Raw genomic sequence first — 18,307 nt, 5'->3', positions numbered from 1 at the left:
CCACAAGATGTTGACCTTTTAATGCAACATACATTTTCGTAGTAGGCTTCTTACTCAAGCAGGTCAACATGTCTATAAAGTAACTGAGTTTATGAATGTCCTATTCTCCAAAAGCGTTTGGAATACTAACTGGAGGTAGCAATTTCTTATTTTGCCCCCACAGTTTGAAAAACATTGAATCAGAGATCATTGTAATGGGAGCTCCAGAATCTGCCATCAAAGAAAGTGGAATATCCCCCACTAAAACGCCAAATAATGGTCCTTTAGCTTTAATCTCTTGACCACCCTAGCTTTCTACATTTAGCAATACTTTTGAGAAATCCTTAGAGAAATCATGCATTAGATCATCATTCATTTCAACTTCCACACTGTTAACTCTGAGTTGTTTCTTTCCTCCTTTGCAGACCCCTTGAAAATGTCCTATTTTTTACATTTATTACACCGTTTTCCTACAGCTGGACAGCTTTCATTGTTTTCCAAGTGTGATTTTGATCCACAATGAAAGCAAGATACCCGAAGTTCTTCTTTGTACAAAACACTGTTTCTTATCTTTTACTTGTGCCAAACTTAATGTGTCTGCTTCTTTAATCTTAAATGCAGCTTTCTCTTGAGTTATGAGTTTACTGGAGACTAATGCAAAGTCCAAGGCCTCTATTAGGGTGCCATTCCTGCATCCTAACAAACACTCTTGTATCTTTTATCAAAACAGCCACAAACCTACTGGTCACTTATATACATTTCTAGAGTTTCACCAGAATTACAAGTAGAGGCTAATTGCCTAAACATGGGTACAAATTCTTCAATGGACTCATTGTCCACTTGTTTTCTCTTGAAAAAATGGAATGTTTCTAATAGGTCCCATTGATCAAAACAATCCCATGGAGCATCCAATTCTGGTAAGTTATCAAATACTTGTTGGCCCTCTTGTCCCAAGTGACTGAAGAGTAAGGCCAACTTTCTTCTGGGTTCAAACTTAGTGGCTTCCACAGCCACTAAATAGTTCTCAAAACAATGTAACATATTTTTCCACTTCATGGGTGGCTTTCCTGGTTGCTGTATGAAAGGTGTAATTTGAATCACTATGTTGTATACAAGATTAGAAGTAAAACACCAACTCCTCTGTTAAATTTCTACGAGCAAAGATGTAAGTATGAAGGTGCACACTTTATTATGTGTATGCAATACTGTGTGCCTGTAACAGTCGTGAAAGGTATACAATTTGTATAAAGTTGACAAATGGTAATGGTGTGCCAATCAGCGAATGTACAGAACTTCAAAAGTTGTAAAAGTATCAATTAAACTATTCCTGCAAAGTTGAGGACAACATTTATATTTTGGTGTGCATGTTACCGGACGTGCATGCACTCTCATAAAAATCTGTAATGCCACCCATAAGCCAAGCTCCTTGACTAACACTCAAATGAGTTCTAAAGCAGCTGTGCCTGTCACCGAAAGCACAGGCTGTGAGAAACGTTATGATTGTGCTGAACAAGTGATATCTAAAACGGCTGCAGCATCTTCTTAAACGTGCCGACGAGCCTGGTCTTGTAGGTAATCATGTATAAACAATACAGCGAATCCACTTGACCTGTGCACTTGCGGCAATTGGTTGACGACACATTCTACCTTGATAACGTGTACTTGTTAGTGCACTTGTGCGATAAGCCTGCACTCGTGACTGGCACACGGCAATGAAATCCTTTTGAGATTTAGGCCCACCGGAGTGGCTCTCTAAACAACAGCGCCACTGAAACTCCAGCTCACAGCGCAACAGGAAGAACCGCGCGGTGCAGGGTAGCTGAATGGACAGGAATCTTCAAAGGGCGGGGGACCTCAAGCAATGGACTGCACGAAGCCGCGAGTGAACTTCTCCTGGACCACTTGTTGCCAATGTGTGAAGAACGATCCATAGGACTTAAGGTGATTGACAAAAAATGTTTATTTGTAGATTACAAGAGGAGCGCACCGGAACGCGACCCTTTGCATGAAAATCCCGCAGGGCTTGGAATCTGTCATGCCAAGGGTTCCAGCGCGCCAACATTCTAATACTTTTCAACATTCTACTTTTTTAAAAGTATTACACATGTAACACTGGCAAATAAAAGAGTATGATTTGTAAATTTCTTGAATTGATGTGTGATGGCAAGTGTAATGTACATGTTCCTCCATTTGGGTGCAGGCTTTCCCAACTCTCACTTAATCTTAAAAATGATGTCACATGTGGAAAAGGTGTCCGTGTAGGCCCTGAGAGTCCAGAAAGCGAGGTGACGGCAGCCCTACGGTGGAACCAGTAGGTCGCAGCAGATTACAACAAAAAAGGAGAAGTTGTGAGTGAGTGTTCCAATTGTAAAATACCATTTTGCCTGTAGTGCTGAAAATCATTGCACCCAAGTTCGATGTATTTGGTACCATGGTGGGAATGGGGTAGACCCTTAATGCTCATAACTCATAAATGTCTCTGAACGGTGGAGAAAAGAGAACAAACGAAGAACGCAGAATTATGGAAATGGTCTTGAACTAGTAAGTCTCCAGACACTGTTTAAACTGCCATCTCTTTAGACTTGCCTTCCTGAGGTGTATCTTCCTGTAATACTCTAGGTGAAGCTGCAAGATGTCAGAAGAAATGCAGACATGACTCAGGTGATGTTTCACTCTGCTGTTTCTCCTGCATTTGTAGCTCAATTTAGTGTAGTTGTGTAAAAACCAGCGCAGCAGTGTGGTGTTTGGTATTTGGTTACATGCTCCCGCCACCCCTCATCCATCACATTCTGGTTTCTATGAACTGTCTCAACTAACTCGTACTTTTATATGTACATCACGTCATTGAAAGGCTGCAATAAAAATGCTCTTTTTAAAATGCTCTGCTGAGCTAGAGAGCTGAGGTCACACTATATCCAGTATTTATTATAAAAAATATGTTTTTCTAATTTCTTGGACCACATTAGTATATACCTTGTATCAGTCTTAATTATTTACTGGTATTGCTATTTTCACCAGGCTCTACTGACAAATTACAGACTACTCTGTGTTCACAGAAAATATTTTGGGTTTTTCCCAGGGGTACCTGTACATTTGAAGCATAATTGTCAATATGAAGCGAAAGCAATATACATTTCTCCTTTAACAGCTCCTTTGTGAAGTTCCCGAAGACATGTAGCATTAGCTCCTTTCCTCTGGCAGCTCTGAGAATGTGAAAGCAGTTTGAACTTTGATTAAAAATACAATGCTGCCACCGGGTGACTCTTTTCATAAAGTTAAGTTGTAGATATTTGCCTTTTTTATGTCTCGCCTAATACAGCTAACATGCATTGTTTGTTGCCAGTTATTTGCTACCCTACAGTGAGCTGTCAATCAACAGCTTTCATTGAGACTAACACTCTTCTTCACAGGACACAGTCGGGGTTTCTCCCCTCCTATAGTATGGAGTCAGCCCTGCTGTTAGCCTTGGAATCCGTTCACCACATTTTGGACGCTGGCGACACGGCTGCTTTTCTGATCATGGAGCTCAGTGCGGCGTTCGACACCATGTCACACAAGCTACTCATTCAACCTCTGTGGAGATGCGGTATCGGCCACATGGCCTTACTCTGGATCGCATCTTTACAGGGAAGCATCTTCCAGGTGTGTCAAAACCCACACCATTCCAAGGCGTTCACTTTGCAGGAGGGAGTACCTCAGTGCTCCTCCCTGAATCCAACCTCATTTGATATACACAAGCTCCCCCTGGCTAAGATCATTGAAAGTCATGGGTTCACAGTGATGACGTATGCCAATGATACTCATCTTAACAGCACCCTCTCCCAGAATGCTGCAAACATGGCTACTTTGTTAAGGTCGTGTCCAGAGGTTTTTGGGTGGATGCCACCCAGTTGTTTAAAATTGAATGCAGGGAAGGCAGAGGTTTTGATAGTGGGCATACAACCCATCATCTTGGTGTCCTGTTGGTGGCCTGAAACTCTTGGCCCTCTAGACAGCCCCAAATGCAGGGTTAAAAACCTATATATTTGGTTTGTAGAGAAGCTACCTTTTGATAGCTAAATCATAGCTTTGGCTGTGAAATGCTTTGGAATCCTCAGATCCCTGAAAAAACCCTTGACCCGTTGTTGAGTTCCACAGGTTAGCGTTGCATAAACAATGAAGGAATCGAGCACAGTTCTGTTGAATTAACCTGTTTAATCATTAAACTCCTCACACATCGTCTCCTCAACTCCAGAAACACAACAGCCTTTCCCCAACATTCTAAGGCAAGCTCCCGGGCATTCCAATGCCCAACATTCTTAGGAGCTCTTGGACTATACCACTAATATCAAATTAATACTAACATGAGAGATGCATATTAATCGCTGATTTATCTGTTTAACCATTTTGTCCTAAACCAATAACTATGATACAGGTTAATATGAACAACGTGTACATACATACGTTGTTTGGTTACAACAATTAATTTATGGAAACTGGTCATTTGTTAGTACATACATACATTGTTTGGTTACAACATATCTCTCTTCCTTACTGTTCAAAAACAAAGTCCTTGTGCCATGTAGGGCGCTTGGTGGTCCTGGCGTGTCTGTTTCGAGAGTAGCGCTCTGGCACGTCTTCCATTTCATCGTCTGGAATCTGTCCTGACATACCAGTTGGTTCTTTGCTGCAAGAATTTCTGTCCATACTCCACACCCTGCCATCTTCTAGCGTTACAACATTCTTTTGTACTTTAATGATTCTTTGTGGTTGAGAAAACTTGCTACCATCTTTTTTTGTGGGTTGAGGAAGCTTAATTTTAACCCATTGTCCCACCCTCCATGGTCTCCTCCGGGTGCGAAAACGATAGTCATACCACTTCCTGTATTTCTCCTGATGATGCCTGACTTTAGCTGCAGCTTCCTCTCGCTGCTCGACAAATGATTCCCCTCCCTTCAGCCAATTAGGACTAAGTTTGGTACCCGGGTGCCTTCCTTTCAGTGAAAAGAATGGTGAAATTCCCGTAACCAAATTCGGTGCGGTGTGATACGACCACAACATTTGCTTAAGAGCTATTTCACCCGGTATGTGGCTTGTTGACGCCAATTGCAAACACTCCTTAACATCCTGTTGGCTCTCTCAACTAGACCATTTGCACGGGGGTTGTATAAAGCCATTCTAAAATGGTGTATACCACACTTCAACAAAAACTCTCTCATGGCTTCCGAGGTGAAATGCACACCATTATCGGTCACTAAGGTGCTGGGTAATCCTTGCCTCAAGAATGCCTCCGACAGGAAATCAATTGCATCCTGGGTAGTCACCCGATTCACTATCTTGAACATCATCCAGTGCGAGTGGTAGTCCACTAGCACAAATATGAACCTGCCTTTGACACCTATTTGTGATATAGGGGGTTATTCTAACTTTGGAGGAGGTGTTAATCCGTCCCAAAAGTGACGGATTTACCACCAGCCGTATTACGAGTCCATTATATCCTATGGAACTCGTAATACGGCTGGTGGTATATCCGTCACTTTACCGTCACTTTTGGGACGGATTAACACTCCTCCAAAGTTAGAATAACCCCCATAGGTCCTAAAATATCCAATCCCAGCTGGTCCCACGGTTTAAGTGGAACAGAAATAGGGGACAATGGAGCCCTCCTTGTCACATTAGTCTTGTCACTCTGGGCACAGCTGATACAATCCCTCACTGCGTCCTCCACCAACCTATCCATAGTGGGGAACCAATAGGATGCTCGAAGTCTACTCTTGGTAAGGTTCCTCCCTAGATGCCCGAGTTCCATAGGATATAATGGACTTGTAATACGGCTGGTGGTATATCCGTCACTTTACCGTCACCTTTGGGATGGATTAACACCTCCTCCAAAGTTGTAATCAGGCCCATTGTCTTTGCCAAACTTTTTTTTTTTTTTTTTTTGGCTGTTTCAGATAATTTGGCCCAAGGGTATTAGAGCTCTTTACATGGCCACCTGATTGCATTAGACAAAGTCAGTTTTTCCCCTATAGGCACAGGTAGATTACGTAATTTGGCCAGAATCACAGCGTGTTGAGCAGACACCGAGACTCAAACCAGGTTCACCAATTGCAAGGTCGGTAGATCTAACCATTAGGCCATATCTCTCCAACTTTTGTATAACAGTTTTGCCTCCTTTGAAATACTGATGCTTTTAGCTTGTACAGCTCCAATTTAGTTGTGGAACCTTTAGCAGGGTGATAGTATCTTTTAAAATGTAGCTAGTCGTATAATTCTATGTTTTCAGATGTATCCTCTGATTGAAATCATATTCCCTGTAGTCTGTCTTTTTGATCATTTTTTTGATCGTGCTTAGCAGTGTGGTTGTCTGTTACCTATCATAAGTATACATAGTGTTGGCTCCTCCCAGACGAGTATATTTTTCTCTCACCTCATGCTATTGTATTTTTGGAATTTCACTACACCCAGGGACGGACTGGGGACTCGAAGCAGCCCTGGCAAATTGTGTCTGACCAGCCCCTGTACTGTTCATAGCTAGCAAGTGTGCCTGGCCACTACAATTGTAGTTACTGGGGGCTTGGGGTGTTAGCCACCCATGAAAATTTAGGAAAGAACAGCAACAAATGGTGTATTCTGCAACACATTTTCCATTGTATATTCCATTGTTTTAGCTTTTAAAGTACAGTAAATAATGACCTTACAGGGCACCAGTATAAGAATATTTTTGTTGGGGCTCTTCAATTATTTCCTCACTATAACCTTCCAACAGTGCCTCTCATTTCTCCATAGCCGCTTGCTCACATGTATTTCATTCGTTTTTTAGCATCTCTCATACCAGTGTAGGTTTTTATAGCACTTTAACGCTCTCTCTCTTTTATATATATACACACACACACACACACACACACACACCATCCCCCCGCCCCCCGTTTATAGAAAAAGAGGACTAGAAGGTGTTGGATTCACATGTCATCCATACTGGTAGGTTTATTTTTAGAAGTGCTTAGCCTGGAGAAGCACAAACCTAGGATTCAGAACATACCACAGTGGTTAGGGTTGCTTTACTAATAAGAGTTTATTTTTATCCAAACAAAGCCTTTTTAGCAACATTTCGATAATGAAAGACTAGGAAAAACATAACGTTCTAACCTGTATCTTGCAGGTTGCATGCAGCTGTTTCATGGCAGTTAATAGCTCACTGTGATAGGTTACAATTGTAATTTATCAACTGAAAGTAGCAAAAAGGAGCTCTGTGACAAAAGCAGTAACTCACTGAGCTAGCCACATAAAATACAGTTCTGTGATCTGCATGGTACATGTTCTTTGCAGCCGGTTTATAAACCCTCTGCGCTACCCTAGATGAGTCAAAACAGCCACTAAACAAAACTCATAACCTTATTCAGCAGAAACGTTAATCACTAGAGATATCTTGACACTTTTGTTGTTGCCTGAAAACTGCTGGCAGGAGCTATGCAGCAAGTGCTTTTAAAATTGCTGCAATGCTTCAAACTAGCCCTTGGTAACAAAACCAGCCCCCCACCCTTCCAGCCTCCCAGGTAAATGCTGATGCCTGGTAAAGCCAGTCCAGGCTTGATCACACCTCTTATGGGGTGTTTGCATTTCAACGCATTAAGGGGCTCATTCCAACTCTGGCGGGCGGCTGTAGCCGCCCGCCAGGCGGGAACCGGCATTTGGCCGCCATGCGGCCATAATACCACTGCCCCCATTCCAACATTCCCGCTGGGCCGGCGGGCACTAGCATGTTAGCGCCCGCCGGCCCAGCGGGAATGGGGGCCGCAACACAGGAGCCGGCTCCGAATGGAGCCGGCGGTGTTGCGGCGGTGCAATGGGTGCAGTTGCACCCGTCACGCTTTTCACTGTCTGCTAGGCAGACAGTGAAAATCTTCATGGGGCCCTGTTAGGGGGCCCAGGACACCCCTTACCGCCAGCCTCTTCCTGGCGGTGAAAACCGCCAGAAACAGGCTGGCGGTACGGGGGTCAGAATCCCCAGGGCAGCGCTGCCCTGGCGGATTCCCCAAGCCGGGGCAAAAACGGCGGATGACCGCTGGCCCCGGCAATCCGACCGCGGCTTTACCGCCGCGGTCGGAATGGGGATTGAAGCAACGCCAGCCTGTTGGCGGTGCTTCCGTCATTCGTGGCCCTGGCGGTCTTGGACCGCCAGGGTCAGAATGACCCCCTAAGTGTCAAAAGTACACTGAGTCATAACACATTAAGGCCCAGATTTATTATGATTTTGCATCGGGTCGCATCACTTTTGTGGGGGTAACCCCAATGCAAAAATCATTTCTGGCATTTACTAAGCCATGCAAAGCCGCTTTGCATGAGTTAGTAAATGTAAAGTAATGCATTACTTTGCGTCAGGTAGGCATTACATTGGTGGGGCATGGTCGTTTCCATGTATCCAGCCATGTATTTGACTGCAAACGCATGTTTACCAAGACTTGTAAACCTGGGTTTGCGCTACAATGGTGCACCTACCGTTTTTTCTTCTTTCTATGTGTGATACATTCTGCAGCACACATAAAAAGAGAAATATGCCTATAAGAATTGTTTTTGTCCTTTTTTGCTCAAAACAATTCATGCGGAAACACAAGCCCTCTTGCAAATGATTCAAAGGGTGCATGCATTGGCGCTAGGTAGCACACACTGTACCGGCGCAAGGAGGGAGCAGAAATGCTACAAATCAATGTAAATATTGATTTCTGCTCTTTCCCTTTCACACAAAGTAGCACACTAAGGCCCTCATTACAACCCTGGCGGACGGTGGTATTTTGGAGAAAGGTACTGCCAACAGGTTGGCGGTACCTCTCCCCAAAATATGACATTGGCGGTTTGGCTCAAGCCAAACCGGCAATATACCACTCCGTCCGCCAGGGCGGTAACAGCCGCTGGGCTGGAGACTTGAGTCTCCAGCCAGGCGGCTGTCACTGTCCCACCTGCAGGATTATGACCCCACCTACCGCCATGATTTACTTGGCTTTCTTACCGCCACGAAAACCATGGCGGTAGGCACTATCAGTGCCAGGGAATTCCTTCCCTGATATTGATAGGGGTCTCCCTGCCCCCCTACCCATCTCCAGAATTCTCCCCCTCCCAACCTCCCACGACATACACACATATTCACGCACCAACATACACATGCATACACACACTCATACCCACATTCACCCACGCATGCATGCATACATACATTCACACACACATCCACACACACTGACATACATACAAGCACCTACGCATTCACACAGCACCACATACGTGCACACTCACACCCATTGATGCACACATGCATTCCACACACTCGCATGCACGCACACACAAACCTACACCCACCCCCCCCACACACACACACACACAACACCCCCATTCCCCTCCCCTGTCGGAGCTCCCGACTTACCTGGTTGCAGGGGGTCCTCCAGCAAGAGACAGGGCATGGCGCTGCTAGCTAGCAGCAACGTCCGCCAGCAGAACCCCGCCAGGCCGTATCATGGATCATGATACGGTCTGCGGCGGTCTACTGGTGTGGCGCTGCTGCTGGCAGCAGCACCACCTTACCGCCGTCCCCCGCCATGACCGTAGCCAGAATTCCGCCAGCCTTCTGGCGGAATTCCGGCTACGGTCATAATTTGGCAGACGGTAGGTAGCCGCGGCGACAGTGTTTTGGCGGCCGTAGCCATGGCAGTAGACGGTCATTACCGCCAATGACATAATGAGGGCCTAAGTTCCCTTACTGTGCCCCATTGCATGAAAATATAGTAAATGTATCCCCAAGTTCTTTATCTTCTAGATGTGTGTGTTGTATTTGCATTGTGAAAACCTAGGCAGCGGAGTGATGCACAAGATCAGAGGCAAAATTAGAATCTACAAATTATTGAACAAGTAGCTGGATTCTGGGAGCAGAAGTGGATTGTTCATAGATTAGTGTGCCTAAAATAAGTATGTCTTCCGTTCTGTCCTTAACTGTAGCTGTGTTGGGGAGGTCCTGATGGATATGGGAATGGTGTTCCAATTCCTGCATGCATAGACGGAGAAGCCCTGTTACCTTGTTTTTCTTTTTGTAAAGTTTAGAATAGTGGCCCCTCCTGTACCGATTCTGACAGCCTCACTTTTAAATTCATAATTATTTTCAGCTGTGACATATATTGATATTATGCCTATGGAATCACCCTAAAAACTTGACATTTTAATGCAAATGTGTAATTTTATGCAGCAGATTGTTTTGTATCTGTAATGCAGTGATTTTGCGTACAATTCCTTAAGATTACCTAAGCATATGTTTGTCTTTTATTTTTTAATTTTATGTCCTTGACTTACATCAATTTCTTGACGCTCTAATGTTCAAAGTTTTTTTTGTTAATGCTTTATCGGAAAACTAAAATAAATACAATTACGTAGTGGCACACATCACACTGACATGTGGCTGATAGCGCCTTGAATTCCATAGTGATAATACCAAGGAGTAAGAAATTGGAGAACCCACATAAAATAATAGTTACAATCCTTGTTAGGGTGAACCACTAAAGTCACTAATTGAGCCTGTGCGCAATCCTCTGGTAGTAGTCAGGCTTAACTTGCATGCCATTGTTTTTATTTATGCAGCACTCGAAATGTGCTACTGTAAAAACACAACAAAAGTAAACTCCCATACCAATTTAAAAAGTAGAGATTATTTTAATAAACAAAATCACACCAAAACAATAAAAATACAACCAGTAGCACCGCAGATATCTCATTTTAAACATTTGAATTAAAAATAGCTCAAGAAGGTACAAAGATTTAACCACAATTCTGGTCGTGCTATACTGGGCCAAAGTCAAACGTTAAGGCGGAACATGTTGGAGCGTGGGTTGGGTACAGGTGGTGGTTCATCCCAATGGAAAGTTTACTTTCAGAATTGGAAATTTCTTCTTTAGTAAAGTGGTTGTTGGTTGGACAAGCTGCAAGCTGGATCCAATGCAAAGCTCAATGACAGTGGGTTACTGAAGAGCATGGTCCTGGCACTGTCTTTAACTAATGTGGGAAAGCTCCTAGTGGTTGAAGTCTGTTACCAGGAAGGCATCGATGGGTTGCTGCTCAGTGTCTGTCTTGATGAAGCCCTCTACATTCAGATTTAGAAATTTTTGTAGAAGTCAGATCTCATTCAGCAGTGCAAACCTGCAGCTTGAATATGTCCAGCAATTTGATGGCTTCGGCTTGATGGCATTACCAGTCTTCTGTCGGTTCTGTGGAGGTAATGTTGGCAAAAAGTTTCTAAGTCCCAGCTTTTGCAGTTTAGACAGGAGGACTACACTCTAACACCAGCCAAGGGTTCGGGGAGGAGCGAGTTAGAACTCAATCCAGAGGCCAGTAGCTTTGTCCCTGGCAAGTCCTGTTGGAATTGATCTTCTGGGCAGTTGTGAGAAAGGGCCTTTGGATGCTTATTGTGTCCCTGTAGCTCAAACAAATCAGCCAACTGATTCTTGGAGTCACTTCTGGGGTGCTGGTTTCAAGGCAGACGGTTCAGTCTTCCTTCAGGATCCAGACTGCGGGGTAGTCCTTCTGATCTTCACAGGCTCAGGAGTGTTCTGAGATGAGGTCTGTGGGGTCCCCTTTTAAACACCATGCCATTCTGTGGGTGGAGGGCCTTTGTCCACCCTTAAACCAGTTTTGGTCAGTTTCCCTAACTACCCCAACTGGGCTTGGTGTCTGCCTGCTGAGAGAGACAAAGCACAGGCAGGGCCAGGTGTGATCTGCGTCTGTCAGTGACTGGGTAACCATCCTTCAAAGTCAGGAAAGGTTTGGGTACAGCCACAAGACTATTGTTTGAAGCCCAGTAAGAAGATGGGCACAGCCCCCAGGCTACCCTGCTCCAGCAGGATAATCATCTCTTATCACCCAAGCCTTTTATAAACTGTCTGGGAGCAATTTATATCTCACCACAATGGAGCCATTCACGAGTCAGGTGGCAATGGCAGAAGGGCACTTTTGGTTTAGGCAGGCTTAGACATGAAAATTACAACTTTTCAATTGTTACCATTAAGTTGGATTTTAAAGTACTATTAAAACAAGTCTTTGAATCATTTTTCTAGCTATTCTCAAACTGAAGTTAAGCATTTTAAGGTGGTATAATGTAACACAGTGCTCTTAATAGGATAAATGACTTTGGAGGTTTTTGACTAACAGGGCATGTAAAACTTAAATTATAGATGTTCTACTTCTTGGATAATATGCAATCTGCCCTGAGGGCATGTAAGATGTACCTTTAAGGCCTACCTTCCGGCTGACTTATGGACATTAAAAAAGAGTTGGACCAGGCAAAAGGGCAGGCTTGGAGACTTGCTTTATAGTGCTACCATACTGGGTTGCAGAATGAGTGCTGCGTCTCACTTGTAGCTTTTAACTTACAGGCCCTCGGTACATCTAGTACTACATATGCAGGACTTATAAGTAAATAACCCACTAGACACCAGGGATCATTATTTTTTCAAAACAAAATGTATATGTGTGTGAGCGACCCCTTAGGCAAGGGTGGCACCCCTGGGGGCAAATTATTGTTTGGCCATTTCTGCCCCCCCTGGGGGCAGAGCGACCTATTTTTTTTAGGCCAATCCGCCCCCGGGTGGGCAGAAATCACTAGACACCAGGGATTTTGTTTTTGTTTGTTTCACGTAAGGGGAGCGACCCCTTAGACAAGGGTCGCTCCCCTGGGGGGCAAATTTATTTTAGGTCACTGAAGGGGGTCACAGTCTCTCAGCTCTCCCTCCCCTCGCACACTAAAACATCTTATCCCATGGCAAGCAAGAGGACATTTGATTATTTGGGGTTTTGATTTTACATTTGGGCCATCAGAGCTTGTCTAACTCTCAAAAGCGTCCCACTTGGAATGGTGAGGGCTGCACTTTTTGGACTTTGGGACGCTACCATGTAGAAAAATCTATGAAACCTAGACACATCTGAAAACTAAACATCAGGGTGAGTCCAGGGTAGTGTGCTTCACATGCACCCACACCATTTTGTTTCCCACAATGCCCTGTAAACCTCCAACTTTGCTTGAAATCACACATTTTTCCCACATTTGTGTGATGGAACCTTCCGAATCTGCAGGAATCCACAAACTTCCAACTACCCAGCATTGTCGCATTTATACTAATAAAAATTCTTCCCCACTTGTCAGCCTAAAAATGTTTTTTTTTCAAACTGCCCTTTTGGACCCGCTTTGATTTCCCCTCAATTTGGACATGATTTTAGCTCTTCCCTGTCACAGGCACTTGACCCACCTACACAAGTGAGGTATCATTTTTACTGGAAGACTGGGGGAAACGTTGGGGGGTAGGAAATTTGTGCCGGTGAGGTGATCCCACACAGAAATGTGGGAAAATGCGATTCTTTATTTTAGCTAAATTTGAGGTTTGCTGACGATTCTGGGTATCTAGTTTTCAGAAAAGTTTGGCTTTGGTAAGTTTCTCTCGATGGCTGCTGAGCCCAGGACTGAAAACGCAGGTGCCCCCCCAGCAAAAATAGGTAGTTTTGCATTTGATAATTTTGATGTGCCACATAACGATTTGGTGCATTTCCTTTTGCGGGCACTAGACCCACTGACACAAGTAAGGTACCATTTTTATTGGGAGATCTGGGGGAACACTGGGTATATAGAAGTTTGTGGCTCCCCTCAGATTCCAGAACTTTGCAGCACCGAAATGTGAGAAAAAAGTGTTTTTGGGCAAATTTTGAGGTTTGCTTAGGATTCTGGGTAACAACCTGGTGAGAGCACCACAAGTTACCCCATCCTGGGTTCCCCTAGGTGTCTAATTTTCAGAAATGTCCAGGTTTGCTAGGTTTTCCTAGGTGCTGGCTGAGCTAGAGGCCAAAATCCACAGCTAGCCACTTTGCAAAAAACTGATCAGTTTTCTTTGGGAAAATGTGATGTGTCCACGTTGTGTTTTGGAGCATTTTCTGTTGCGGGCCTACCCACACAAGTGAGGTACCATTTTTATTGGGAGACCTGGGGGAATGCTGGGTGGAAGGAGATTTGTGGCTCCTCTCAGATTCCAGAACTTTCTATCACCAAAATGTGAGGAAAACGTGTTTTTTTGCCTAATTTTGAGGTTTGCTAAGGATTCTGGGTGGCAGAACCTGGTGAGAGCCCCACAAGTCTCCCCATCTTGGATTCCCCGAAGTGTCTAGTTTTCAAATATGCACAGGTTTGGTAGGTTTCCTTAAGTGCCGGCTAAGCTCGAGGCCAAATTCCACAGCTAGGCACTTTTAAATCTGACGTGTTTTTTGCAATGTAAAAATGTGCTGTGCCCATGATGCATTTCCTGTCGCGGGAACTAGGCCTACCCACACAAGTGAGGTACCATTTTTATTGGGAGACTATCAGAACAAGTGTTATTGCCCCATGTCTTTCTCTAAATTTTTTCCTTCCAAATGTAAGACAGTGTATAAAAAAGACGTCTATTTGAGAAATGCCCAGTAAATCACATGCTAGTATGGGGAACCCTAAATTCAGAGATGTGCAAATAACTGCTGCTTCTCAACACCTCATCTTGTGCCCATTTTGGAAATACCAAGGTTTCCTTGATACCTATTTTTCACTCTTTATATTTCACCAAATGAATTGCTGTATACCCAATATATAATGAAAACCCATTGCAAGGGACAGCACATTTATTGGCTCTGGGTACCTAGGGTTCTTGATGAACCTACAAGCTGTGTATATCCCCACAACCAGAAGAGTCCATCAGACGTAACGGTATATTGCTTTTGAAAATCTGACATCGCAGGAAAAAGTTACAGTAAAATGTGGAGAAAAATGGCTGTTTTTTACCTCTATTTTAATATTTTGTTATTTCAGCTGTCATTTTCTGTAGGAAAACCTTGTAGGAACTACATAATTGACCCCTTGCTGAACTCAGAATTTTATCCACTTTTCAGAAATGTTTAGCTGTCTGGGATCCAGCATTGGTTTCACACCCATTTCTGTCACTAACTGGAAGAAGGCTAACAGCACAAAAAATAGTAAAACTGGGGAATGTCATAGTAAAATGCCAAAATTGTGTTGAAAAATGTGATTTACTGATTCCAGTCTGCCTGTTCCTGAAAGCTGGGAAGATGGTGATTTTAGCACCACAAACCCTTTGTTGATGTAATTTTCAGAGAAAAAACACAAGCTTTCTTCTGTAGCCCTTTTTCCCCATTAAAAAAAAAAACAATTTACTGTATCTTGGCTATTTTCTTGGTCTCCTCCAGGGGAACCCACAAACTCTGGGTACCTGTAGAATCCCTAGGATGTTGGAAAAAAGGATGCAAATTTGGCGTGGGTAGCTTATGTGGGCAAAAAGTTATGAGGGCCTAAGCGCGAAGTGCCCCAAATAGTGAAAAAAAGGCCTGGCACCTGAGGGGGAAAGCCCTGGCAGTGAAGGGGTTAAAGAAGATCAAGTACAATCTATTCTATAGCACAAGTATTATAATAAGTGGTGTCTCCCTTGGTGTATATCAAGTTGTTCTGGGTTTGGAGATTTCCGTTGCATAATAAATGAGAAAGTGGATTGCCATCCTCTGAAACAGAACACTAAGCAGAGAATGACAACACAATTGCAGGTTATGATGCAGCTGGGGTTGAGCTATATATGGAGGGAGACACCCCACAGGGTGGGAGTACACAAGTCACACACCAACACATGGTACATTTAGCAGATTAGACTGTAAATTGACATCAGGACACCTGGCCCGAGGATTCATGAGGTAGTAAATCTCCAATGCTATTTATCAATTCACGCACCCCTGCTATGTACATTTGAATGGGAAGTTGGCCCTCAGTCGCCCTCCACATAACGATTCCCCACCGACCTATAACAAGGTGTACATGGGCTGGAAACATTAGTGGAAGCACCATAAGACTTTTGCAGAAAATTGGTTAGGCACACAGTCGCGCTAGAGTGGGAAGCAATGAAAGGGGTACTAAGGGGTCGGCCTTATACGTGGGGTATGCAAAGTCCTTCAATCTGAGCTACTACACAAAGAGGAAGCTCTAGCAGCTATTTAGGGGCTACCTCTGGAGAAGGAGAGAGAGAGATGAGAGGAGGCCACCCTGCAATGACAGGTGATTTTGGTGAGGGATCGACTAGAGCATTACACTCTGAAGTCAAATTGGCAACTACTGGAAAGGGAGGGGGATTGCTCAGTGTGCTGCCCCCTTTCTTGGATTCTATGTCGGGAAGTGCTGCGCTCCCCTGTCATGCACCTTAAGACCTCAGCAGGGGCTGATGTATGCACACAAAGCAACATATTACATACATTCAGAGAACACTTAGAACAAGTGGATTCTAGGCCGCATGCTCCGGACCCAGAACAGGTCATAGAGTTTCTAGCATATCTAACCTTGCTACAAGTGGAGGATATGGCAGTGCTAGAGTTGGATGTGGCCCTTACTGTAGAAGAAGTCAGATTAGCTCTAGCATGCCTGCCTAGGGATAAACCCCAAGGCAGGGAAGGCTTCCCTGCAGAAACTTACCATGCCTATACCGCGGATATTTCCCAACATCTGCTAGAGGTGAACTTAGAATGGAGGGCAGGTGAAATCCTCCTCACTTCCATGACGAAAAGATGTGTCACCATGATGTTAAAGCCAGATTCGTCTCCCTCTGATCCATCCTCATACCGTTCACTCACTATGATCAACATAGATACCAAGATTCTTTGCAAATTACTATCCGATTTCGACAGGTTATTTAGAAGTTAGTGCTTATGGATCAGTGGGGGTTCATACCTGGAATGAAAAAATAAAACATGAATGTAAGATGGTTAATGCATGTAATGCATGAAATGGAAGACTCTAGAGATGGCGTAGTGGTGGTATCCATAGCTATAGCTGAGGCATTTGACACTGTAGGCTGGCAGTACCTTATGAGTGTATAGGAAGTGATGGGGTTTGGATCTCATTTCAAATCATGGGTACGATTGCTGTACACTGAACCTACTGCCAAGGTCTGAGTGGGCCGATGGTGCTTGACTCTGTAGAAGGTCAGCAGAGGGACAAGGCTGTCCGTTGTTGCCCTTTCTATTTGCACTAGCTTTAGAACCCTTAGCCATTGAAATTAGGCAGGAGATGATGGAATAGGGTATCCAAATAGGAGAAATGACTCATTTAGTGTCTCTTTATGTAGACAACACTCTTTTATCTTTAGTCACTCAGGGAGTCATTACCATTATTGCTGCAGTATTTTGACACCTTTGGGGAAATTACAGGACTTCGAATCAACCAACATAAATCTTTGGTGTTCCTGTTGGACAGAATGGTGAAGGCAGACCAAACAACTTTGCCACCCCTTTCATTACAGTGGGAGAATGACAGGTCTCAATATCTGAGAGTGGAGATACCGTCTACTCCGCAGGAGCGGACACAATACAACACAGATAGATTGAGAGAGGGCCTCTATACAATTCTGGAACACTCTCCCTCTATCATTGATCAGGAGCGCCATGGTTGCAAAGATGGTCTTTCTGCCCCTTTGACTCTATATTATACACTACTCCTTTGACACACTCCACAGAGCGACATGTAGATATGTACGCTCATTGCTCACTACTTTTCTTTGGAAGGGCGGAAGGTGTAAAGTGGCTCGGAAACATTTGCATCTGCCTACATTGGAAGGTGGTCTTGCTGTACCAAACATGAAGATGTATTATCTTGCTTCCCAGCTTCAATATATGCCTCACTGGCTTGGAAAAATAGATGGGAAAAAACTGGGAGAAGGAATTATTAGCTGATGGGGACAGAGCTACTACACTACCACAACTGCTGCACTTGTGGATGGAACTCCGCGAAAGTGCTGTATCTTATTAAGCACACAGCAACCTTCTGGGCGCGCTCTGTTTAGCTGGTGTTTGATAGGGCCCATTTGCTAGGAAGTTCAATTTTGGGGACTTACCTGCATTTCGCATTCTGGCCATTGCAGTAGACACAGCAGAATGGCGGTAAGGGGGATGTGACACGTTGAGAGACCTTTATCTGAGTGGAGACTTTACTCTCTTTAAGGCAGCCCAGGAAATATTTTCACTGGGAGACAGACAGTTTGTTTTACATGCTAGTATAGCTAATATAGCTAAGGAGCTATGGCCTAGTTATCTGGCTGCTCCTCCACCCGCATTACTTTTTTGGGCCCTTCTGGAGCTCAAAGTGACAAGGCACTAGGTCTCACACCTATACAAAGTTATAATAATGGACAAACCGAAAGCCCAGTTCCCAGCCAGAGCTGCATGGGAAGACGACTTGGGGTTTTAGATTGAGGAGTCACAATGGCAAAAGATGTGCTCATTGCTGCATAGAGTTTCATGTAATGCACAATTT

Source organism: Pleurodeles waltl, chromosome 5 (assembly GCF_031143425.1).
Source record: "Pleurodeles waltl isolate 20211129_DDA chromosome 5, aPleWal1.hap1.20221129, whole genome shotgun sequence".
In the NCBI taxonomy this organism is placed as follows: domain Eukaryota; kingdom Metazoa; phylum Chordata; class Amphibia; order Caudata; family Salamandridae; genus Pleurodeles; species Pleurodeles waltl.
This window is presented reverse-complemented; position numbering follows the sequence as displayed.